At 30.3% G+C, this 25,875-nt stretch overlaps 1 protein-coding gene across 1 annotated transcript in view; it reads right to left on the reverse strand.

Moving 5' to 3' along the window:
* LOC119675745 (acetylcholine receptor subunit alpha-like 1) overlaps positions 1-15,977 on the reverse strand; it is a 257,042-nt gene extending 241,065 nt beyond the window's left edge. The window contains exon 1 of the mRNA XM_038086950.1: positions 15,917-15,977. The gene's annotated coding sequence lies outside the window, so the exon portion shown is untranslated. The remainder of the gene's footprint in view (positions 1-15,916) is intronic.
* Between the last annotated feature and the right edge of the window lie 9,898 nt (positions 15,978-25,875).

The following is a 25,875-nucleotide window of genomic DNA, read 5'->3' on the forward strand; positions in this document are numbered from 1 at the left end:
CATAAATATATATGAAAAATAACTAGTTGGATGTTAATCGTATCCTAGTATTCTTTAACTTGTTCTGATTTTTGTGGATATTTTTTTCACAAAATAGAGTTTTCTTCCTCTTCCATTGGCAAATAAGAAAGTTTTTTTCTTCTTCAGAAATAACTATTTATTTATAGTGCACGTATAAAATAAAAATGAAATCAATCGAAAAGAAAAATATTTCAAGAATTAAAGAGATTTAAATTTTGGCCAAAAAATATGCAATGATATATTTTTTTAAATTTAGTTTCTTACAAATGTATGCAATAAATATTAAATCCCTGACGGAGGAAAATTGATGTTCTTCAGACAGATTGGAATTGAATATAGAAATTATAAGATATTTATTATGAGGTCCTAAGATTTTCTTCGTTTAATATGAATTTCAAAAAATAAATGAATTGCAGTCACTTTCTTCCCTAAAACCATCAAGGTTTCAGTAATAATATTTCAAGAAACCTTATTAATTGCTTAATAAGACAATGAAACATAACCATAACTTGTATGTACTTACACGTTCATTATTACTTTTCTTAAAAATAAGCAACGAGTAACATTAGCAAAAACAACACATTTTTGCATAATGATATATTGGTTAACATATCCATATGTGGTATTAACCAATTATCTGACCCTACTAGAAGGAGGCGGAATTTCTTAAAGCCGTTTTACTTGTGCACTTATGTACTCCTAATTAAGAAAAAAAAATTTTTTTTTTTTTGCTAACCCGCCCAATTTAAGCTGCACCCACTGTTGCGTTTTCGCAACATTGTCAGAATAAAGGTTCACATACCGAAAAGTTTTTGTGTTTTTAATTTTATTAATTTTTTATTTTTATTGTATTTTTTGAACATTTAATTTATTTGTTATGATAATTTATAAAACACTTAGGGTGCAAAGCAACATTACATTTGGTACAGATATATATGGTTTGACTGCGACACAATTTACACCTTTGTCTGTCAGGTGTTTAGGATACTGTATGATCAACATTGTCGTATCTTGATGATGTTGGCATGTTTGGGTGTCGAAAATCTGATCCTCAGTTATTAGCAAATACTCTGTTACTTCTACATGGAAGTCAGCTTGTGATATAATTGCCTTTTTTTAACATTTTTTTGAAAAATGCAATGGAGTTTCCAAGCGTTAACAATCGCTACATCAAGTCCATTAGTTATAAGAGGCCAGTACCATTTTTTTCCTCGAATCCGTATTGGGTAATTGTTTATAGTATTGTCAAAGAGATCAACGCCACCCATTGTTTTATTATAATGGTTTATAATGTTTGGCATGCTGATATTACCCATTTTCTTCTCTTTTCTACTATAGCCTTTGGTAGTTTGCATAGGAAGAGTTGCGATGTGGTGTGATGCTACTGTAACTACAGAATTGTCATTCCATCGACATAAATATACATTGTTGTCGACATTGTATACCGCATCACTTGTTCCTCGTAGCTGCTTAGATATGTCCTTTACATTTACATTTATATATATAAATTTTGGACCACTTTAGTTTTTCTTTTTTGTTTTTTTTTTGATACGTTAGTTTCAACTTCATCGGCCGTATAATTGAAAACCATTTCTAATTCACCTGCTACTTCATTTGGTAGTTGTTCTCCATCCTCCATCAACATGTCATCTAATTCCTCCGCATTACTCTGGTTATCGACATTGAGCGGAGTAATGCGTGATAGTAATGCGTGTACTATCAGGGGAATCAATATCATTAGATCCCATCAAAATATCTTCAATATCATACATAGATAAAAACTTTCGTTGTTCACTTATTTTAACAATAATGTTTTAAGGCTGAATATTAAATTGACACTAGAAATGTTAATTTGAATCTAATGACTGTATTAGAAGTCTTAGTGTATTTATTCAATAATTTATATTTATACACCAACATTGTACAGTTTCTAAGAAGAAGTATAAAATTATACTGAAATACCATAAAAAATCGTAAGATAACATTAAATATTTTAAAACATGGGAATATTTTTCGTGATAAGTTGGAGCAAGCTTATTATTTAATTGCTATTACGCTAAAAAATCAATTGAGACTACCTGCTACAAGCAATAGTTTCTTTACCGGAAAAAAACTTTAGTACTCGTTTCTTGACATTGTTGCGTTTTCGCAACACCTGACTTTGAGAGTTTGTGTAACGTACATATATCACACACATAGCTTACAATTTATATAGATTCGCCAGAATACACTATTGTAATTAAGATTTAGGTAAAAAATTAAAACAAATTTTCTCCATTTATATAACACATGCATAAAAATAAGCAAAAGTCGTATAATTTTAAAATAACACAAAGACGGCTCTGCAAAATCTTCCATTAAATTGTATCTATACAACTCAGGTCAAAAAAAAAATTACATATTGTAGATAAATCATAGTCCTATTGTACAAAAAAAACTATAAGCACAAAATCCTTTTAATTAAATTTTAAAAAATTTCTGAACACATCGTTAAAATTGTTGCGTTTTTGCAACATTGTCAGGCAATGGGTTAACTTATGCATTTAGTATTACTTAAATATTGACACTATAGATGAATTCTAATATGGAATATATATGTAAAAACTAACTTGTTATTACAACTATCATAAAAAAGTAAGACCCATTGTTTATTTTCTCAAAACAAACATTTTATTAAATACAATTATTGTTTTTTTAAATACAAAAGTGTCTAATTTGAGTACATCGCGATTATTACATTATTTTCATAATTTTTTAAACCACAAAATTTCACTAATAATAACGACTCAATTCAGTTACCTCCAAAATATACATTTAGAAAAAGCACAAAAAGGTTTACTGATAAAATAACTCCTAACTTTGCAATTACAAGACATAAAAAATTGTTGGTAATGATGATGATTAAGAAAATTTCAAAAGCATATGTATAAAAATTTTAGACGCCTTTCAGTTTCCATAAATTTATGCTGTAAAAGGTTTTTTATATTGGCACGTTCTACACAATGCATCAAAGTAAATTTATCTTGAATGTAATAATTCATATTCCATGGCAAAATTTTTATCTTACAGTCGCAACCCTTCTAGCATTCAGACATCTTATACACATATCTTTACACATATTTCCATATATAAATATATATTTAAATATATAATAATTTTTTCCTTTCTGAAAAGAGCAACGGAAATTACTACACCAGAGCAGCACAAAAGCCACAGTCAAAATAAGAAAGCCAAAATTTACAATTTGAATACAAATCGAATTCGAATCAAGGAAACACATTCAGAATGTCGAGTAAAAAGCGGAAGTTATTTTCTTGCTTTGTGTATATTAAGATACACAAATACACATAAACAAAACCAACACACAGTGCCATTCTACAAAAACTTGAAAGTGTAATTGTATTCCCGTTCTAATGCGTAAGTCATAATACGCCAAAAAATACGGAAGACACTTGCATGCAGTATGGCACACCCTAAAAGTATGCTAACAATTTGGATGTGCAGATTATTTTTTGTGCCTTCCTTTGGCTTTGTTAATTTTGCGAAATCTTAAGTTCAAAAGAGCTACGGTTCAATTTTAGTTGCCTTTTGCCTTTCGCATTTCACATTTCTGCTGCAAAGTTATTTTGTGTATTGACTTTTATGTGTTTATCTTGGAAAATTGTTTGAAAAGCAGCAGATACTACAGATACTGGAAGATGAAAGAAATTTTCGAGAAATACTTAAAATGTGCCGCCGCTAATGGATGTGAACACAAACGACTGTTTCTGCTTTAAAGTGCGAAAAGAGGTTTCAGGAAATATCTTTCAAGATAGCAACAGTAGTAGTGTTAGCATTGGAAAAACACTAGCGACAGAAAGCAATAAAAATTGCCTGGGTATGTGGCATATGAAGACAAGGGGTTACAAATTTGTTTAGAATATAAAATAATATTATATCAAAAATTAAAATTATATTATATATTAGATAGCAATATAAAATAAAAAATCCATAATAATACTAATACCTAGGAAAAAATAGCATAGGTGCTAGCTAACAGCACTTATGAAAACAAAAAAATTTCACGAGCATATGGGGACCTACGTCACTGTTGACAAGTACAAGTTCGAGATTGTGAAGCGCTTTGTTTATTCTGAAACTAGCGTAAACACCAAAAATAACGTCAACCTTACGATTTAACGAAGAATCACTCCTGCCAACAAATGTTACTACGGAGTAAGTAGGCTATAGAGAAATATTGCTTTTTCGACAAACAAAAATCAGACTCTACAAGCCCCTTATCATGCATATTCTGCTATACGGTGCAGATGTTTGAACAGTAACCAACAATACATTAGGACCATTCGAGAGAACAATTTATTCAAGGAACGATGGTTACTTTTCCGTTAGAAACGAGTATCGAATAAGATGGAACAATGAGCTGCGTAAGCTATACCGTGACATTGTCATAGGTAGGCGCATAAAAATTCAGCTGAATTTGTATTGTCGAGCAACGACGGAAAGTAGTTCAGCTAAAAAGAAGTTTCATTCGGCATTCACTGTTGAAAAGACGGTAGGCGCAATCCACATATTTGCGGGTAGAACCAACAATATGAAGATACTCCTCGGTGCTACTGTAAGCAACTGATCGGAATGGATGGTTGACATCACGTCTGTATTGTTCAATGCATTTTGCTTAGCATTGAAGCTTTAGATCTTGAAAAGAATAAAGTTAAACCCACAAAATTGCTTAGAAAACCTTGAAAAGTTATTTAATGCTTTCTGGTTGTAAAGGATTACTGGCCTTAATAACCTACAGTTTCATTGGATTTTGGAAATTGGTCTGTATGGTTTTTTATTCATGCTTTCATTAACAACTACAATTGATCCACGGCAGTTAAAGTATAGAATGACTGCAGTCTTAGGATTTCTTCCGCCCACTATGCTGAATTTTTGTTCAATTTTAGAACAACTCAGACACCATGTTTCCAGGTAGTTTATTAATTCAAATTAAAACAAAATCGGAATATTCATCTTATGTTTTCTCAAATTATTAAATGAAGATAAAAGCTCGATGTATTAAAACTAAATTAAAATAAACTAATAGTTACGTACACGTCCCTGTCGTTCTTAAAATTCTCTGGAATCCAAACGCTATATTCCTGATGCATTATTATAGCATATCTATAATTATCTACGCAATTTCTTGAGCTAAAGTACTTTAAGTGTAATCCTTTTAGCTTTTAATGTGTAAATGTGAAAGTATGTTTGTAATAAAAGATATATTTACATTATTATTCGGTCCATTGACTGCTTTTAATTGTTTTTACACTTCCAAAATATAATCAGAAAATCCACAATCTCCACGACAGCACATTTATCCATATAAATTTGTATAATTTTGCATATATATACAAATATATACATATAAATATTTTACGAAGATGTGTATATATATTTAGAGTTACTAACAAAAACTACAAAGTAAAAGCACACAAACTGTAACAATAACAAACATTTTATATGTTCAACCCTACTCAACCCTACCTACTCTCTGGCGGCAAGTATTCGCTCAAACAAAAATACCTACACAAATAAACACATGAAATTTTGTAAGTTGCCGCCGCTAAACTACCCAACATTGACAGTCACAATATAACAACAACAATAGCATCAACAACAACAAAAACAAAAACAATGAAACCAAAATTACCATTGCCCAAGCACTATAAGTAACCAACTCATCTCCAGTACACGCACATAACACACACATAAACAAAATTTCATACACAAGGAAAACAAAAATGTGTGCTAAGCAAAAAGCAAGTAAAATCATTTTTAATGTGTTTTTTCTTTTAATTTATCCCCGTGTATGTGCATACTCTTTGCATTTGTATACATACGTATGTATTTGTGTGTGAAAATTATGTTATGTTGTTGTTGGACTCAACAAAGCTTATTTGGGTTGAGTGTAGCACACAAATACAAGCGCATTTGCTGGCATTTTGCATTGTCTGACAATTTTAATGTTTTATTGTGTTTTTGTAATTACACTCGTCAACCCGTCACTGTGAAATGCATAAATAAAATGAGTAATTAATTTCATTTCATTTTATTTGAAATTATTTGGCTTTCAGCTGCTAATGACCGAAATTTTATTTAATTATTTTAAGGAAACTGAAAAGAACAGACATGTCGGAATTTTTGGAATTTTTGGAACTTTAAAGTGTAACAATGTAGAGCTAAAAGTTTATATATTTTTTGCATTTTTACGATTACACATATACCTAGAAGTAGAAATTTTCTTATTTCATATGAATAATATTTTTAAAGTTCCTGAACAATTAATTTTATATAATAAACAATCTCCGGACTGAGAGAAAAGATTCTATTGGAACCGAGTTTTAAAGAATTTATAGAAGGATATGTTAATTTCTCAGACATGTTTTCACAGCAATTCGTAGCTAAGTGGAGTGGTTTCTCACAGAATTATTCGTCTAGCATTTTTGTATACAGTGCAGCCTATTGCAATTGTTTTTCTAAAAGATTCAACAATTATTTACATTTCATTTAATTAATTCAGTTCCATACCAGTCTAGTTTTGATCACTAAATTAGACTAAACTGACTAAAAATTTTAGGTTAAATAATGTTAAATAATCCTAAAAATCCACTTAAGCCTATTGGTCCATTGTATTGCCGTATAAAACGTTCAAAAACCACATTGAACCTTTAGAAAAGCTTAAAATGTGCTGAAGAGGAAGGTCCTGGAGTTAGATAAGATCTTCAAAAAAGGATGCCTTTGAAATACCACAAGACTGATATCATTCCAGCTTTTATTTAAAAATTCAGGACAAAAAGAACTCAGTAAATAATGTGCTACAAGTCACTTCTTTTTTTCAATTAAATGTTTGTTTAATACTTTTTAATATATTAATATATTTTCATATTCCATATTTCGACTCTCCTTCAGAGTCATCATCAGGACCGGGATCTAAAATTAATAAACAGTATTTAATATTAATAATACATCATGTGTTTAGTTCCGTTGGTCATATTGCATTCAGCATATGTTCCAAGTGATTACCTTAAGCATCCCGCTTGCTGCTTTGCAGTTGCAGTTCCTATAAACAGTAATCCAGAGTAGATAAATTTTAAAATCTACATCTCATTTAAAGATGTGTAAGAGTCAAAAACAGTTTTGTAAGTAAATTGAACGGAACTCAAAAACTTTAAAAGAGATTGTCCGACTCAAAGACAATGTAATGATCAAAAAACTCCGCTTCCTACATTACTACCTATTTCATAGTCGCCAGAAAATATGGTTAAAAGGGAATGAGGAACCTAATGATGTACTAACTGACAGCCATATGTCACTAGATGGAAACTCGACATTAAATTTGCTGTAGATTTCCTGTTGATTGAGAATAGGACAGATTTTTTGGAGTAGGACTGAAAAGATTAAAAATGAAGCTGGGATCGTAGACACTAGTCTTCAACTCTGAAATGGCGCTAAATGTATCAATAAAATCTTGACATGATAAAATTCATGTGTGAAAATTTGCTGTCAAGAATATCTGTGCAATAATAAATTATTTTGAAACTAAGAAGGAAGCTAATACACTTTATTTGGTGTCAAACAATTTGACAATATACTATTTGAAAGACCATACTATTTAAACTATACTGTTTTTGAAAGGCTGAAATCTATCGAAAATAATTTTAAGTTCAGCTTAGTAACAATCCATTTTAAGACAGTGTTTCAGGATGCTCAGCGTCTCCTGGCTAAAATAACGATTTACAAATCCTAAGATTGATTAATGGTAATATTTTTCGTTTTATTTTGTAGGCTGATCGCAGTTTAGATTTTAAATTTTTTATGGTTCATGTCATTGTGTTTAGTTTCAGATTGTAAGGTGATCATAAGAAAATATGTATATATTTACATTTATGGCCTATGTATCAAATTGTCAAATACAGTCGAATACATTTTTAAAACCCTACGTATATTATTTTATTAACAGTTGGCCTATAACAACTGCTATGTAAAATAATTGCCAACACTTTTACAATATAGCAATAAAACTAATTTTAATAACAAAAGAACGGTAAATACATTTTGAATGTCAAAATTCCCATTAGTCTTAGAAACAAAACCTAATAAATGTTTAATTTAACTAAAAATCAAATATTGTAATTAGCCATAAAGTAATTATGGCATTTCACCAAAATCGTTTACAACGAATTCCGACTGGTTTGGTATTCACACGCCATTCAATTCCCTTCAATTTCACGCATTTACGTTATGTGGTATTTATTTTGCCATATTCTGTAATTTCATATAATTTTATGGCTTTAATTTACAATATCCCATATAAAAATTTGAAAATTTATAGGAGTTTATTGAAGTTTATCAGCGGCGCAGTACGCGTACACCACAAAATGCCGCTATCAAAGGCGCAACAGCAATTTTGATAAATAGAAATGCTGTGCTTTATCATTTATGATAAACGCCCACACAACAAAACGTCAATCTAAAAGCTTTGCAAATTTGACATGAACTAAAAGCCTGCGGATACGCGGTCCAATAAAAAAGGAATACGACGGGTTCGAGTGCCGAACTGAATCCAAAAATGTGAAATTCCACATGAATATGTAAAATAATGTGTAAAATACATAGAAATGCCAGCTAAAAGCAGTGGTGTAGCTGAGAACTGGTGACACTTTGACATGGTTAGGTTGGGCATGGCAGCATAGTACGGGGAAATGCTTAACCACTATTGTCCTTTGAGACATTTTGAAAATAATGGATACTGCTCCCATGTCTAGTTGACTACTGCTCTGGTAGAATGTCAATTTGTTCGCATATGTAAATTGTATCTATTTACATTGTAAAAATTACACAGACCCTAATGTCAATATGCGTTCGAAGGGAAACACACTCATTTTCATATTTAATTTATGCAACATATGAGGATTTTGGGAATAAAAATATTTAAAAATAAAAGTGTTAAAATTATGCTTCAAGTTAAATGATTACTATAGTTTCAGGCAATGAAAATATTCTTAAACAGAATCAACATATATGATCTAAGAAATAACAGAGATACTCTCTGTCATTCATTTCGACATATAAAAAGACAGAGGGTGTCCCAAATGAATGGGAGCCATAATAATCTGACTGAAATAACGACATTAACACAGAAATTTTCTTAAAATTAATATGTGGTATATACTACACGGGATAAACATATTATATAAATTACAATACATGCGACATTAATGATAACGTTCTCCCAAAATAATATCTGTTAAGCTTTCATGTAGATATACTTGATTAAATCATTTTTTTTTAGGTTATGATTTCATAACAGCATAGCTACAATAATATATTCACTATTGGTCCAATAAATTTGAGGAACAGATGTGTATAGCGGATTTTTGGTTTTGGTTCTTTCTGTAGAATCTCCGTCAACTTTAACTGTATCACTCCAACGGTGCTCCAACTTAAGGCTCCCATTCTTGTAACAAGTTTGTGAAAGATCTGCAAAACACTACAACCTCTTCGTTTGTTTTTTCATTTTTAGAATTGTTTAAGGTGTCAAAAAAGACTAAAGTCACTTAAAGAGAACTGAATGTAGTCTAGTTATGGCCACAGGTGGATTGTCTTGAAGTAAAATAATTTCCTCTTTTGTAACCAAAAATTTTCCATCTAATTTATTTAAAAACTGGAAATTATACTCGAATTTATTTTGTTGGTTGGAAAAAATCCACTTACAAAATTCCAGAAAATTGACTAACTCCTTTTTATTTCTCAGGAATCGCAACTTTCCCCCACTCTCTACAACATTTATGCATCTGATATTCTCATGTTAGGTCCCTCGACTCTAGCGTTATATGCTGACGATACGTGTATGTTATACTCAGATAAATGTGGTCTCAACATAACCAACACACTTCAAGAGCATATAAACCTCATTTTGGAGTAGTTCCAGAAATGGAAAATAAAAATCAATAATGAAAAAATTAAAGCTCTGCTTATTACGCGTAAGTGGAGACAGAATTAGTCGAGAGTGAAAGTGGGAGATATGGTAATAAACTGGGAGGATAGCGTTAAATTTCTCGGCAACACGTTGGACAAACGATTCACATGACTTAAACATGTTCAACTGAAAAGAATTAGCTGTGTCAAAATTCTTTATCACCTCACCGCTATTCAGAAATGAAAATCTCAATGCTAAGAACTGGAAACTGATATATATGGGTGTGTAGCGTTCAGCAACGCTTCAAACACTACTATTCGCCAGCTAGAAATTGCACAAAGCCAGGCTCTGAGAAGACTTTTCAAGGTACCACGGTACATTAGGATGAATGACATCCTTAGGAAGATTGATCCGATCAAAAAATACATAAAGGATAGAGCCCTGAAATTATTTGCGAAAACTGACCGACTTACCAACACCGCATTATCAAATCCCAGAATAGTTACAGGCTCCTCGGTGAGGTATGCAGATCTAAGGTTAATTATTGCTTAGTCTGATGAAGTGATAAATATGGTATAATCCAGTCAAGGCGTAAAGAGGGGTTTTTAAGGTACCTCGAGTTAATAAAGAGTAAAAGTGCTCAAGTGCACTGGCTCAAATAGCTTCAACATTATTCCTTTTTGACCATTTTGCATTGCAGAAAATATAATACGAATATATATTGTTGATATATATGTTTATATACATTTATCTGTATATGTATGTTAATCTTGGCACCAAGGAAAGCAAAAATCCTTGCGATCATTTATCAAAGTAATAAAGTTTTTATTAAATTACATGAAAACCGCCTCAAAAATTACCACGTCTTAGGCTAAAAATATTCGTATAAACCAATATCTGTAAATTATGTCATTAAAAATGTTCAATAGGAACTACTACCTTTTGAAGATTTGTGCAAAGTAAATTCTATCTATCTAATCAGATAGATTTAAGAGCGGTTTTCGCAAAGAACCATTGCAATCGAAACAAGGAATGATTAGTATGCTATTACTGCTGTAAATAAGGGTTTTCTATACGATAGTATTCCGTTCCCTTTCTCTTGTATGCTAGTTTATTGTTTGTTTATTATTCTGAATATTTGCAGCATTTTTACTTGATGCTATGCGATTAATATAGCTATTTCATCAATCTGACTCTCTACTGTAGATGCGTGCTACTTTCCTTGTGCTGTAATTTATTATATAGATTAATCAATATTGCCGTGTGAACCAGGTATAATTTGGAGCTCTCTAAAGTTAAAATACTTTTAGGAAATACTTTTAAAGTACGTTATCTCATGATATATATATTTGGGTTTCGGTTTTAGGCCAAATGTCATACGAAAAACTATAATCATATTAAAATTTTTTTTATATTATTAAATTTGATTTTAGCGTCAATATAACAGGAATGACTCTTTTTTCATTTAATAGAAACTGTGGTATTTAATAGAGAGGTTTCCAAAATTAGTGAACTACAACAATAAAAATTTTTGGCGGATCATATAGCTGTTTCGAGTATTGCCAAATACCCATCATCAGTAGTCTTGGAATTATTTCTTGTATTTAATTATTCATAAAAAAATTTTTTGAGACTGCAACTATTACAGGTTGAACTCGTGGCCTGTCAAATTTTAAGCTCAGAGTCAGTAAGGTGATACAAAAATAAAAAATTTTTGTTTTTGTAATTTACTACTTTTCGAAACCATCATATAAGGCAATAGTTAAATATTACAATGAATATAAAGTACTAAATTTTGATGTTTATATTTTCTGCGTACTTGCAGACATTAATATTAGTCGAATTATCATAGATTAAAATATAAACTACTTTTTTATGAAAACATTATTTTTATCGTTACATATTCATTATGAAATACATAAATTCCGATCCAAAATTATGTAACCAACATAAAAGTCTCAACTAAATTCCTTTCCTTCATTATATTATCACGGATTTTAGCTTTTCCAAGTCACAAATTTTTTAACAATTTCTCTTTGAAAACTTTCTCTACTTTCTACTTTCTACATAGTAAAAATGCACACACGAGTACATAAATCTAATGGCCCTAACATATTTCCTTACTTTGTACTTCAAAGAGGTTGTCGAAAAGTAGAGGAAAGCATCGACAAACGCGCGGATTTGCCATTTTAGTGGTGTCCTCTTCCAAACTTACGCTTGAGGACTGACATTTTGTCAGTTAAAAGGAAATTGTGACAGCGAGCCGATCATATCAACTAGCGACTTACGCGATTTTCAGCTTAAGCAACGAAAACTGTTAAGAGCAATTATTAACATGTGTGTATAGTAGCTATGTGTGAGTGTGTGTGTGCTTATGTATATGTATAAGCATTAGTATGTACTCGTTTAGTGCTTAGCACATAAAATCTTTTCGCTGTCAACATTAGAGACTTTCGTTTGCGTTACGCTTCCGTTCGGTGTCCTTTCAACGTTACATTTGACTGTCGCCATTTTTCCTCGTCTTCTGTCACTTACTTTCAAAATTTATTGAAATTGTTTGTCAAATTCTATTCCACTTTGTCTTCATTCCGTGTCGTTTCGCTGTTTTTTCCTTTTCTTCGTCTTCACTCCCTTCTTTTGGTCTTTTTGTTTTTTTGTCTTCTTGTTTTTTTGGTGCTACTCTCACATATCCCTCAGCTTTGTTGAGCCACTTTATTATATTATATTTTTTATGTGCTATTTTTTGTGCTACTATGTTGCATGTTCGTGCTATATCAGTAAAAATATATATGCGAATTTTTAACTGGCAATTTTATTTTGCTACTGCGTTTTTTCGCATTCAATATAAAATTTTGCTATAAAAATATATTTATATTATTATTATTATTATTTTTCTTTCGGTTTCTGTTTTTTGTCTATGTGCCTCTCCATGCTTTCCTGTGTTTTGATTCAAAACTGGCCTATGCTCTCCATGATTCTGTGCTTGTTCTTATTGCAAATAATCGTAAAACTGTTTGTTATTCATTTTGCATACACACGCATCCATATTTTTTTCATGGCTGCTTGTTTGGCGATACTTTTTAAAATACGAGTATTTACAGCAAATGACTGACTTTGAAGTTTTTTTTATTGACATTCGAATAAAGTGCCAAGTTAATTTCGAATCCACATTTTTCATATAAAATGTATAAAAAAGTTTGAAAATGTTTTTTGTCTCTCAGTTATGATGGAGTTCAGCAAATTGCGTTTGAAGTTTTAAAAAATGGAGATAAAACCAACACAAAAAATTTTTAAAGCTTGCATTTTTTTGTAATCAAAGTACTTTAAACTTGGTAGATATCAATGACTTTTGTGGAGAATAGCAAAGTTTACTTTAGATTCGAATAATACGAAAAATATTTTTTAAGAGACAAGAATTATAAATGTGGATTTTGTCATTTGAAGTGAATTAAAATATCGTAGAATAGTATTAATATTAAGCTTTAAATAAATTTCTATTTATTACAACGCCCGTATATCTGGCATATTTTGCACATATATGATGTCATTACAAAGTAAGAGTTTTAAGTGGAAGTTTAAAGCGTGAAATCGTTCAACAGCCGGTACTGCGACCAGAAGAGTCCTATTGTACCAGTTTAATTATTGATTACCCAAAGTCCCTTAAAGATTTGTGAATAAAGTCTAGAACTAAATCTAGAAAAGAGTTCTTAATCTGTTCTGGTGACAGTAGTTCCATATGAAACAAGTTTTTTCTGAGCGTAGTTTCTTCATCTTCGAGGCATAATCTGCATTTCGAATTAGCAGATAATTGTAGTTTATGAAGGTAATATTTCAGTCCATAATGAACTGTAAAGAAACCTGTTAGCAACCTTAAATTACATTTTAAGAATTTAAGGATGTTTGTGTAGGAGTACGGTGATATCAGTGCTTAACTTTGTCTAAGTCCTGGGAAGTCTTCCCAGTATGCCAGCCGCATTTTATTTTCCCTTTTCTTGATAATTTGTTTTGTACTGGCCCAGTTTATCCCACAAAAGGGTTTAGGACCTGTGAAAGCAGTTTTCGATGAATTTCTTAAAAGTGGATGTTAAAATCGAAAGAAATTATTCTCTTACACAATGACAATTCATAAATTCTATTGTACTTTGTCTGGAGAAAGTCTCCTATACGTGAAACGTGAGGTGCAGCAATAATAAATTATTTTTTAAAATATTTCTAAAAGGCTTCCACTTCTACTTAGTGATGAATACTCCTTTTAAAATAACGTGTTAAGCAGTTTAACTCCGTTTTGCAAGTTTAACTCTTTTAACCTGTTGTTAAACATGTTTAAGCTTACACACGTGTTAATATAAAATATTCCTAAATATATCCGATAACGTATTTAACCATAAACTACACAAGGTTTCTTCGAGTTAATTTTTAAATACTTATAAAAAACTACAATGGGAGCTATTGAATACATCCAATAATCGATAACATTTTATATGATTTATAACTATTATTAAAGTAAAATTTATTTTAATTGTAATTTAACATCAGTTATAACGGTAGTGACTATTTTACCTAAATAAAAACTAATATATTTGTTAGAGAGGTTTCGAGAAGTAGTAAACTATAACAACAAAAATTCTTTTATAATATACTATTTTAATTCATTGAATTTTTGGCTAACCATGCAGCTATTTCGGTAATTGCCAAATACCTATTAACTGTGGTCTTGGAATAATTCAGATTTAAATATTACTATTTACAATAGTGTAATATATTGAATTTGTAAATCAACTGATTATAATAAAATTTATGGGATATCAATTGATAGTTATTTGATAAAGTTGCTCACAGTAAAACTTATTGAACATGTAATCTTAATAATATAATTTAAATAATTCGTGTAACTAATGTCTATATAAAATAAAACATAACCCTTAATTCTATATAATGCATTATTTCTTTGTAAAAATATTAGAATCCACCATCCTATACATTCTAAGTATTAAGTATTCATCGAAAAGATATCTAATATCTTCTCTTTCACTTATATTACACAAGCTGCAAACTCTCAATATCTTAATATTATATATTTACATATATTATATATTTATATATATATTATATATTTATATATCTATATATATGATATATGTATGTATTCTGTATGAAAAGTATTCGCAATTAATAATTTCAAAAGGTGGAGGTAAGATAATTTTTGTCACTGTACTGTGTTATGATGCTATGTTCGAAAATGATCTGTTAGTGTGCTTACATCAGTCGTATTTGTAATTATACTTTTGCATGCTCTACGGTGAGTCGATGCTATCGTTTTGCAAAAATTTTCACCAAAAAGTACCGTAGCAATCAAATACCACATGTGCCTGCCGAAGGCGTATGTGACGTTTGTCTATTTTCAAAGCTCAGAACTAGCATTTAAAAAAACGTTTTGTGTCAATTGCGGAATAAGAGACAGTTTGTTGTAAAAGTTAAACGGCACACCTCAAATTGTCTGGGAAAAATCTATCTAGAATCTTGATTGAGGAGGAATCGTGGAAGATTCGTTAGGTATGTTTTAAAAGTGTTCAAATAAATTTTCATCGTTTGATTCTCATCTTGTGTTGTAGTCAATAAATCCGGTTACTTTTTTTACTTAAAAATATTATTCGAATAAAATAAACATATTATTGTATTAAAAATAATTTCGAAAAGAATTTATGAAGCACATAAAGTATCATTTGTATTTTTAAGTTGCTCTGCTCAAAATATAATATTCTCCACAACAACAACAACAACAATTCAAAAGGAAAATCTCACATCTTTGTCTGGTGTTGTTGTTGTTGTTTTGCTTTTCTTTGTCAACAAAAGAACACAACAATAAAAAAAGAAACAATATAAAAAAAAGAAGAGAATAAAATGAAAGAAATTATTTTTGCATTTATTACTTACACTCGTTCCGCAATACGGTGCATCGCCTACAAATGGCAGCCTTGCGCTAATGCGCCAACGACACCGCCTACCCCTTCTACATGAAGTAGGTGTGGGTGCACTTTTCTCGGTTATGGTATAAAATTCAGTTGTTGCCTTTACTTGAAATTCACAACGCGCACACTCAATTGAATTTATCAATGCAGTAGTCTTGTTGCTTCTATTGTGATTGTTGTTTTTGCTTTTGTTGCTTTTGTTACTTTTCTTAATGTGGATTTTGTTTTTATGGTTATTAGTGTTTTTATATTTATGTTTGTTATTATATCTTCTGCCGTAGTAGTAGTTGTATTTGTTATTATTGCTCTTCTTATTATTGTTGCTGTTTTTATTAAATGCTATACGCCAACGTGGGCCGTTATATACGTATTTTTTAATGGCAGCAATGGTGCTTGTTGTAGTTGTAGTGTATTTTAGGTGCACATCATTTTAGTTTTTATTAAATACTAAATAATCTTGAAATGTTTCCTTTTTTTGCAATTTAAACACTTTCTTTTCTATTTTCTTTATTTATTTATTGTAAATTACTATTTTCGAATGGAACTTTTTATTTTTAGTTTTGTTTAAGTTTTCAAATTTTCTCTTCCTCTTCGTTATTAATAAAAAAACGCAAATTTTGTAACCGGCAATAAGTTTTTTCTGTAATTCGAATTTTATGAAAATTCGCGTTGTTTTAAAAGTTTTAACTACTTTTTGTGTTTATATTATATAGTTAAATTTATTTTTTATTTTTTATTGAATTTTATAAATTGCTTTATTGTAAAAGTGCTTTTGTTAAGTGCAGAGTGCGTTTTAATTAGAGTTTCTTTTGCTTTATTTTGCTTTTAAATTCTTTTTAACTGTTTTTCAGCGTGGCGGTGTTTGCTTTTCAGTGTTGCCAGTGTTTAATATTATTTTAATATTAATAATATTGATTAGAATAATTATGTTTATTCAAATGTATTCATAAGCGCAATTTTTGTTTATACACACATATGTATTAATTTAAATTTTTAAACAATTTTTCATATAATTTTAGAATTTTTTCTTTTTCTGAAAATAGTAAAGAAAAACAATTCCATTCAATTTAAATTCCCTTTTTACCACTATTTCTTTTTGTTGTTTGGTATTTATTGTTGTTATTTTATTCTTATTTATTTTATTCTTATTTCTTGAATATAAGAAATTCAGTGCATTTGTGGTGAAACGTCAACTACTGACAGATGAATTGTTCTATGTTTACTGACAGTTCTAAAATGACAGCTGTTTGGTCGAAGAATAGCGTCTAAACAATGTATAATGCAGCTAGTATGAAATTTCAGAAAAAAATATTTATTTTCTGCCAGTCGAGAAGTTGCAGTTAGTGCAGTTTTGTAGCAATTGCAATTTCGCTCCTATTTTTATTTTTAGGAATAATAATCATTCTAGTCTCCATAAAAAGAAAATATGTTAACTAACTTCAAAATTGCAATTTTTCTCCGTTATGCATTCGTTTTGATTTTATTTTTAATGTTTTCTTTTATGCAATTCCACGAATGTCATTTTTGTTGGCAGTCTTTTGTTTAGTATAAATTTTTAAATTCCTTTTATTCGCACTTAAATGCACTTTTTAAACATTTATCACTAAAAAATTGTTTGGCTCTCGTTTTGTTTAAATTAAATGCGGCATCTTTCGAGCTTGTTCGTAAGAGGACCACAGTATTTTGCTCGCAGAATACTTAAATTATTTCAGCAGAAGAATTAATCGTTGCTCACTGATTCCACAACTTCTTACAACTTTAATACACCCAACTGTAAAGAGAGAAGACAAGTTATATCAGTTATTTGAATATTTATACTATGCATATGAATTTCTTTAATAAAACTATTTTGAATAAAAAACAATGAATGATAAAATAAAAAATAATAATTATATGATGAATATATAATAATAAATATAATGAATTCAGGTATTGAAAATATATTGAATGCAAATGACTGAACTTATAGAATTTTATTCTAGTTTGAATAAAAATATTTCTAAGCGTATATTCTTCCCTCTAATAATAAAATAAAAATTTTTTTTGAAAAATTATTTATATCTTATCATTTTAAATAGCTTTGTTTTGTATTAAATCGCTGTAAATATTTTCATTCTTACCGAGAAAATTTCAAACGTGAACTTTTTAAAATAATTTGGCAACCATATATCGCTTGCAATCTCATCGCATCCTGTCTTCTACACTTTCCTACAGACGTTTATTCTCTGGAATCATTACCACTTTGAAAGGCATAAACCAGAGGCGAATTGAATAATTTTATTTAACTTTATCTGAGAAATTAATTTATTTTATCGCACATAGAAACATGCCAAAAACATTTTTTTAGAACCTTTGACATAATGCCAAAAATGAATGGAAAATAAAACATAAATCTACATAAAAAAAAATTAAAAAAATAAAAAAAAATTAAATAAATCCCTTTTAGATAAAATAGAGTGAAGATTTTATAAGAATAGATACGAAGCATTTGTAATTTGCATTTTAAATTTAAACAAAATCTAACATAGCTGAAGCACATACTCAGTAAGTCTAACAAAAAATATAACACCTTACTAGCAATAAGAATATGTAGATATGAGCGAATGAATATTGTTCTGTAGTTATAGATCCTGTAAAACTGTGAATTAATATCGAAACCGTGTTAAATCAGACATTCGATAAAATTAATAAAACTGCAGTTTGAAATTGCTAATACCGTTGTTTCATTGTTTGCATATTATAATACAAATATTATAATTTTTCAACCGCTGATCGAATATTTTTTGCCCGAAGATATCTTATCCTGCTGCACAAACTTCCCCACCGCCGCCCCATATTTCCGCCCTCAGTAACATCCCCACGAACCTCGTTCAATACTTGCGTTACAAATCTCCTCAATATCTCACCCTGTACTTCAATGAGCGGAACTCTGATGACCTTATCGTCGCTTTCTACAACCGCGGCTCTCGTTAACCAGATCACATAACCTACCACTATCCCAATCCCCGCGCATGCGCTATAACCCTTCAACTATTCCCAATCTTAGTCCTATAGCTGAATTATAATTATCATTAAAATTGTAATTATAATTAATAAATTAAGAATTATTTTATGTAGAAGAAACAATTTGTTTGGATTGAACTTTCTGAGTGTCTATATGATTAATTACAGTGGTCGTCCAGTATAACGAACGCTCGATATTACGAATTTTCGATATAACGAACACCCAAAATATTTACATTGATTGTTCTATATAACGAACGAAAAAAAAAATTCTGCCCCATATTACGAACAAAAAATTTTTTGTTTCTTATTCGTTTTTGTTTTATACAAATTATGCTTTTGAATATAATTTTACTATAAAACTAGCATTATTCAGCTTAGAATATGCATGTAATTGTCCGTTTTTTTTTTTCTGAGAAAAATGCCTATATATGGCAAAATGCATATATGCAGGCGCCACTGATCTGTTGTTCACAAATTCAGTTTATCATATACGAAATACTATCCAATACTATCTAACTATTTATTGTTAGTGTGACATTAGTACATACGAAGTTAATAAATGGAATAATGCTGATAATACCATCGATGTCTCGGACGAGGATGATAGATCTGATGACGAAAATATAGAAGAAAATAATTTAGAAATTATTAAACATAAAGATGCCATAAATCATTTCGAAAAATGCATAAAGTGGGCGATTAACAATAATGAAACTTCAAAATTAGCTGTACTAAGAAAACTACAAGAAAAAGCTGTTCAGAAAAGTCTTGAGTGTAGTAAAAAACAAACAAAAATTAATGATTTTTTTTACTCTACACTATGATTGAATGCGTCCTTTCTTATAAATAATTTTGTAACAACCGAATAAAAAATACTTTCAAATAAATATATACTCGTACGTGTTTATAAGTTAATTTATGAACTCAAATATATGAAATCTCCTAAAAATAACCATATTGGTAGGTAAATGTATAACATTCGATATTACGAATTTTTCGATATAACGAACAAGGGGTGCAACATAAAATTCGTTATATTGGACGTCCACTGTACTTATTACTCGAATTACTTATAAAAATTCTGCATTTGGTTTTATCAACTCTTAATTCGAAATTTTTTGATAAGTTTTGTTGAAAATTAAAAAAATTTGTTAGGTGTTATAGTTAAAAAATCAAAAAACTACCTTCTATGGTTCAGGGAATATTTCGGCTTATATTCAAGCCTAAAAGGACATGTTTTCATATGCAAGTAGAATGAATGCAAACGTCCTTTAAATCACTGCCACACCCATTTTGATAAAATGCCAAAATTGCAAAAAATGTAACATTTTCCTTCAGGTGACAAACTGGTGCAATTTTTCCACTGATGACAATTGGTATGAAAATTTTGCACTTTTAGTAAAAATTCCAAAGATAAAAATTGGGAACGTGCGAGAGTTGCAAAAGAATAACAAAACTAAAAACTAAAAAAGTATATTTTTCCTAAAATAAAATTTAGAGTTTAGGTTGGACTAACAATTTTAAAGTTTGGAGTAATATAAATGGAATTATTAACTCTATTACAAATTTATAGGCAGAGTATGCTGTTAGTTTAAAAAAAAATTCTTTTTAAATATCGTTAAAGTGTGATGTTTGTATTCCAATGTTCCAGATTTTTCAATATAGAACTATTGAAATATATCTGAACTCCTTAACGAATCAGAGCTCTCAAGTCTCAATTAACGGCAAGTTAGTCAGGCATTGAATATTCCTTAAATCGATTTTGTCAATTGGTGTACTGCTGCATGAACCTATGATGTTGAGACACCGTAAAAACTTCAATAAAAAGCTTTAAAAGTGGCTGCAATTTTATCTCATTATATTACAAACATCTAACCCTTAGATATTAAAATTATCCCAACTTTCTTATATGGGGATTCACGTTCGAAACCAATGTCATCTGCAATCTAAAGTCAACAACATGCTAACTAAACTGATCATAGATGATCAATATATGTCACAACAAACTTTATTTTTTTAAATGAATTTGATGTAACATTTCATACCTGAAGTATTTGAATTAAATTATAAAAAAATAGAAATATATTTCTATTTTTTAAAACCAGTAAGAGATGTAAAAGTTCAATTCGTAATGTACATAATTAAGAGGCACAGTTAAGTTTGTTATAGTGCGTTTACACTAGCTGAATTAAAATAACACCATTATCCATTCCAATGCATGTTCGCGAGTGTTGATAAAAAAGCAAAATATAACGACATGTTAAAGGATCCAATGCTGCCTGTTTTCAATGAAACAAAAAATTCTCTGAGCACTTGTATAATATTGTAAATACTGTGTGTATTGTAAATATTGTAAATAGTTAGCCTTAAGACATTCGTTTCGATGTAATAAAGTAAGCTTTACTATAAGATTTAATTAAAAATAATGCGTTTATACGAATTAAGTTAAGTATATGTTATTTTCTAGTATATGTTTAATCTTACATAAGTTTATAAATCTACTTAACTGTACATTGAGTAAAATAATACTTCATTTTATGTTATTTCACTCCTCGCTAATTGAGTGAGCATAATATAAACACTTAATTTTAAATGGGTAATTATGTAAACCTAGCAATAACATTGCCAGCGGCAAATAAAGGAATAAATCCTTCTTTCACGATATGATCAATAGATAATACACTGTAAAAATACTGTCGAAACAAATTTCTAGTATATCTCCCTCTAGCATAACCCTGGGTACGTCACTAAACAACACTACTGCCCTTATACAGCCACAGTTACCCAATATTTGAAATATAAACCAGCAGAAAAATTATGTTCCTTTGTTTGATAGTTCATATAAAAATGAATGTTTCAGTTCAATGGTAATCAAAGGAATAATAAGTACTATTAATAATGAATAATAAATAATTAATAGAAGAAGAGTAGTAAGCGAAGTTTATTGTAATAACAGAAAAAAAATAAATGTCAAATTATACTACCTATACCATATATATATCATTGTACTATATATTAATATTGAAAGAAGTATTGTGTGAGCTCTCACACATCGGCTCAAAACATCGAATTGATGGGTCATTATCCGTACAACCCTGACTTGGCATGCAATGACTTCTTTTTATTCCCGCACATTAAGAAAAAACTGCGTGGTCAACGATTTTCGTCGCCAGAAGATGCTGTTGAAGCGTTCAAAAACCATGATTTGGAGGTGTCTCAATAGGATTGGAAAAAGTGCTTCGACAATTGGTTTGAGCGCATGCAAAAGTGTATAAATTGGGCTGGAGAATACTTTGAAAAACAATAAAAGATTTTTTGATGATAAACATTCGCATTTTTATTACTAATTATAATTTTTAAATGTAAGCAAAAATATATCATATCTATAAATAACTTATTTCATGTATTTTTAAAAAAGTTTATATATATTTAAAATATTTCATTTCCAAAATTTTTAAATTGGTGAAACTTTTTAATTTTGTTAAATTTTTTTAGAAATAAATTTTAAAAAATGGTCGATATATTCATTAAAATTTCCAATAAATGCTTACAATAGATCGTTTTTGTAACATTTTTTCTGCAGTCTGTATGATGATAAGAGACTTTATAACTGGTCTAGAGATAGAATTAGAGATTTTAGAAAGAGATTTGTTGTTTTCTGACGCACTTCGGAACAGTCGAATACACCTAATATGAAAGAAATATAGATTTCAATTTATTTGGTAACCCTTGTGTTAGAAAAAATCACTGCTCTTTAAGTTTTGGTAATAAATCATTACTGAGCAGAAATATTGGGAAAATATTTTTGAAGAAGCGTCTTCCTCGTAGTCGCTTTTTTTTGGTGGCTATATTTTTTTTTTGTTGTTTTATTTCAGTTCCGCTTTGTATGTATTTCTGCTTTATTACAAAATATAGTGATAATAACAAAAAAAAGATTTCTTTGGCTTAAATACGACAAGAAATAATACAGAACTGACTTCGAACATTAAAGAAAAATGACAACAACAAAAAACACAGAAAAACAGCTACACAAAGGATCCAATTGCATACAAAGCCAGTCAAACGGACAGACATGATATAAGCATCCAAAAAAACAAAAAATAGCATAAAGTTGCCGTCGCAGACGCCCAAACAAAACCATTCAAGCAGTCGCTAAAAGTAAGGAACAATTGTTGTCCGCAGAAAGTAAAATATTTTCATTAAAAAAAGGCCGAAAATAAAACAAAAATAATACCAACAAAGGAAAAACGAAAGAGCACTAACAAAGACAAAAATAATTTTACAATAAAAAGTCAGTAAACTTAAATCTTTAAAAAGTGCATTAGTCAGAAATTGAGCATTCCACCAGCCAAAAAACTATACACAAACCCACACACACACACACAAACACACACACTTATACAAAATGGCATTGTTGTAGCTTCGATTTTAATTCACTGCATATACTGCTTGCCAACAACAACAAAACTAAAATGGCAACATTTGTATTTGTCTACGTTGACAGGGAACAAAATGACAACAGCAATGCAGCATTTTGCATGCTGCATTTTCGTAGACAGAACAGAACGAATGGCGGTGTCGGCCGCCATAGCAGAGCAGCGCGCAGTTAGCAGAACATAAGCTATATAAGCTTAAGTAGTAGTAAAAATAATAAGCAGCAATTTTAAAATTGTTGTTGTAACTGCTAGTGGCGACCAACGTCTACACAACACTACTACTACACTTGCATACAAACATAAAAAGTCAACTCTGCAGTATAGGAAAATAGTATATCAACGTTAACAACAGAGACGGACGCAATGAAGAAATAGCAACAAAGAAATAAAACAAACGTGTCTGTATATTTTTGTTTATAAGCACAAGCACAAAGCAATATTATAAAATGCGCGCACACACATAAGCAGACATTAGTATATATATGTATGTAAATATACAACACAAGCACAGGCAAAAGAGGAAATCTATTGAAAAGCAATGCAGACACTAGGAAGTGATGTACAAAATAGAAAAACGCAAAATGTGGGCAACGCGACAGCCAACAACTGAGCGCAATGAGACCCGAAAGCTCGGGTCAGTTAAGTGCATCAGGAAATATGAATTTTCCAGTGAAAATATTTCATTTCTATTATTGTACATTTATATAGCAGAAATTTTGATAAGAGATCATTAACAATAAAAACATTATATTGTTTTCGCTATGCCGAAACCTCAGCACAACTCAGCACAAACCGTATCCCGCAATCTGAATGCTTACTCCCTTTGTCCAAGTACCAGGCTTTTATGGCATATTTGCGAGAATGATTTCACTGTCATTTTGTTTGACGGCTCCGGCTTATCCCTGTGACATTTTACTTGTCACGATACTTTGCCATAAGGATATTAAAAACGAACTTCACAGTTTGTCTGATGTTCAGTAGTTTTACGGGGGCAATGACAACTATTAGCATATATGTGATGTTCTATCTGATGATACTGCTGAAATTGGTAGCAAAATTAATATACATCTACTTCTACTTTTGTGGACTAGAACATAGTACATTCCTTTCTCTCATAAAAATAGAAGCAAACCGGAATAAAAAGGATTACCGGGATAATATACCGGAATTAAAACAATTCAAATCAGTTATTGGTACCTATAACAATAAGAGATACCAGGATTCTATGAACCTAACAAAAGAAAAACTTAGAATCATCACAGGGATCCTAAAAGGCCACTGTAAACTAAAACACTACCTTACAAGACTGGGTATACTTACGGATACAAACTGTAGATTCTGAGAAGAGAATGAGGAGTCGGCCACATATGTGCTGTTAAAATGCCCTGTGCTAATGCACATACGGAATAGGCCCCTGGGATAATGGATATTCCTTCCTCTTACGGAAGAGGCAATAAAAATAACAAAAAAAAACTTGGAATCATAACAGGAATCCTAAAAGGGCACTGTAAACTAAAACACCACCTAACAAGACTGGATAATGGATATTCCTGGATAATGTATGTTCTTACGGAAGAGGCGATAAAACTCTGTAAAGTAGGTTTTCTTTTATTTTTTAGTAACGCAACAGGGATTAGAGATTTACTCTAAACTCAGAAGGAGGCACAATAGATTCGACGGTGCAGTACCATATACCTTAACAATAATAATAATACTTAAAAAGAACTTCAAATCTCTCAAGGACTTTATCTATCTTGGCACCGCCGCAACAAACAACGACGATGTAAACCTAGAGAACGGGCGAATAATCATCATTGCCAACAGATGCACGGTTGCCACTTGAAAATTTTTTCCTGTACCAAAATTGATTTAAAAAGGTACCATTTCTGTAAAAAAGGTCCAAAATTTTTTTGGACCTTTTTGTTTTTTCGTTCTGTGTTTTTCATAGTGTTATAAAATATGAAATAGTGCAAAGTTGCATTTATAAAAAAAATTAATTGAAAATATCCAAAATAAAGTTGGGTCGTCAAAAATGTACCATTTTTTGAACATGAGTACCAAACGAAAAAAGAAGTACCATACTAAAGTACCATAAGTGGCAACCGTGAACAGATGCTACTATGGATTTACTAGACAATTGGAGTGTAGACTTCGCTCTCCCTCTCTCTCTGTAGACAAAACTTAAGCACCATAGGTCGCTCATTCAATCTATACTTATGTGTAGCACAAACACATGGATCCTATTATAGTCTAATGAAGCGCACAGAGTTTTTAAGAAAAAAGTTATTAGTAAGATCATTGGTCATCTACGAGTTGGTGAAGACTACTACATGCAAATGAACCACAATCTGTTATGAACATTTAAGTAACTAAGTAAGACCTACCAAAAAATGTTAGGAAATGCAAATATTGTTATGTCTCGTTTTGACTATGTCATTTTCAATGCCAAATATTGTCAGTATAATGAAAACGAGTAGTCATA

The sequence above is a fragment of the Teleopsis dalmanni genome, chromosome 2 (genome assembly GCF_002237135.1).
Source record: "Teleopsis dalmanni isolate 2A chromosome 2, ASM223713v2, whole genome shotgun sequence".
Lineage (NCBI taxonomy): Eukaryota > Metazoa > Arthropoda > Insecta > Diptera > Diopsidae > Teleopsis > Teleopsis dalmanni.